Here is a 2,008-nt window from a genome sequence, read left to right on the forward strand (position 1 = left end):
GCGTGGTGAGGTGAAGGATGTACTGCTGTCCTCAGAAGAGGTGACCTGGTCTCTTTAGGACTGGGTCAGGTTAAGTTAGCGGTGGTGAAGTGAAGGATGTACTGCTGTCCTCAGAAGAGTGACCTGGGTCTCTTAGGACTGGTCAGGTTAAGTTAGCGGTGGTGAGGTGAAGGATGTACTGCTCTAGATGAACACATCAGAAGACGGTGCTGTAATAATCTCCCGACGATGTGATCTGAGCCAACCCGTTAGAGTCATCTCTCCGTGGGAGTTAAGGGAGGACTGTTCCAGCTCCACCGCTAGTCATACAGGCCTTCCCCGCCTCTGTCCCCTGGCCTCCACCCTCCCCCGAGCCCTAGGTGGACAGGTGTAGCTCCTCAACGTGCTCCTCACTCGACCTCCCCCCTGGCTGTCCCCCCCTGCCCCCTCCCCCTGGGTAGCAGAAGTCCCTGAAGCAGCGTTTGAAGTTCTCATCCAGGAAGGCGTAGAGAATGGGGTTGAGGCTGCTGTTGGTGTAACCTAGGGCAACGCAGAAGAAGTAGGCTGCCATGACGGCGTGGTCTCGAGGACGCCACCGGGGCGCCAGCATCTTAACCAGGATAAAGATGTGGATAGGCGTCCAGCAGACTATGAACACTGCTACCACCACCAGAACCAGCCGGGTGATCCGCCGCAGGTTCCGGTCCTTCTCCGGGGACCCGGAGAGCAGCCGCACGCTCTTCAGACGCAGAACCATGAGGGTATAACACACACTGACGATGAGGAGGGTGCCACGAGCCGAAGATGAACACACAGATCTTCATCACTGTGTCCCAGTAGAGATAGGGGTCAGGGAACTGGAGGGCACACTCTGTAGTACCTGGAGATATAACAATAACATTATCCTAACCTAGAGATATCCAATACATTATCCTAACTAACCCTAACCTAGAGATATCACAATAACATTATCCCTAACTAACCCTAACCTAGAGATATCACAATACCATTATCCCTAACTAACCCTAACCTAGAGATATCACAATACATTATCCCTAACTAACCCTAACCTAGAGATATCACAATAACATTATCCCTAACTAACCCTAACCTAGAGATATCACAATACATTATCCCTAAACCTAACCTAATACACAATAACATTTCCTAACTAACCCTAACCTAGAGATATCACAATACCATTATCCCTAACTAACCCTACCTAGAGATATCACAATCCATTATCCCTAACTAACCCTAACCTAGAATATAAACAATAACATTATCCTAACTAACCCTAACTAGAGATATCACAATAACATTATCCCTAACTAACCCTAACCTAGAGATATAACAATAACATTATCCCTAACTAACCCTAACCTAGAGATATACAAATACCATTATCCCTAACCTAGAGATTCACAATAACATTATCCCTAACTAAACTACCTAGAGATATCACATAACATTATCCCTAACTAACCTAACCTAGAGATATAACAATAACATTATCCCTAACTACCCTAACCTAGATATATCAAATACATTATCCCTAACCTAGAGATTCACAATACCATTCCTAACTAACCTAACCTAGAGATATCACAAAAACATTTCCCTAACTAACCCTAAATAACACAAATTAACCCTAAATCTAACTGGTGTATCAGTTAGACAGTGGTCTGGTGTTTGAGCAGTGGTCTGTACATAGATAATGGTCTGGTGTATTGACAGTGGTCTGGTACATAGACAGTGGTCTGGTGTATTGACAGTGGTCTGGTACATAGACAGTGGTCTGGTGTATTGACAGTGGTCTGGTACATAGACAATGGTCTGGTGTATAACAGTGGTCTGGTACATAGACAGTGGTCTGGTGTATAGAGAGTGGTCTGGTACATAGACAATGGTCTGGTGTATAGACAGTGGTCTGGCACATAGACATGGTCTGGTGTATTGACAGTGGTCTGGTACATAGACAATGGTCTGGTGTATTGACAGTGGTCTGGTACATAGACAATGGTCTGGT

The 2,008-nt window shown here is 45.7% G+C and overlaps 1 pseudogene; it reads right to left on the reverse strand.

The window, feature by feature from the left end:
- Positions 1–303: 303 nt before the first annotated feature.
- The window catches only part of LOC112072329 (delta-type opioid receptor-like), a 24,106-nt pseudogene continuing 22,401 nt past the window's right edge, over positions 304–2,008 (reverse strand).

The sequence above is a fragment of the Salvelinus sp. IW2-2015 genome, unplaced genomic scaffold (genome assembly GCF_002910315.2).
Source record: "Salvelinus sp. IW2-2015 unplaced genomic scaffold, ASM291031v2 Un_scaffold1891, whole genome shotgun sequence".
Classification (NCBI taxonomy): domain Eukaryota; kingdom Metazoa; phylum Chordata; class Actinopteri; order Salmoniformes; family Salmonidae; genus Salvelinus; species Salvelinus sp. IW2-2015.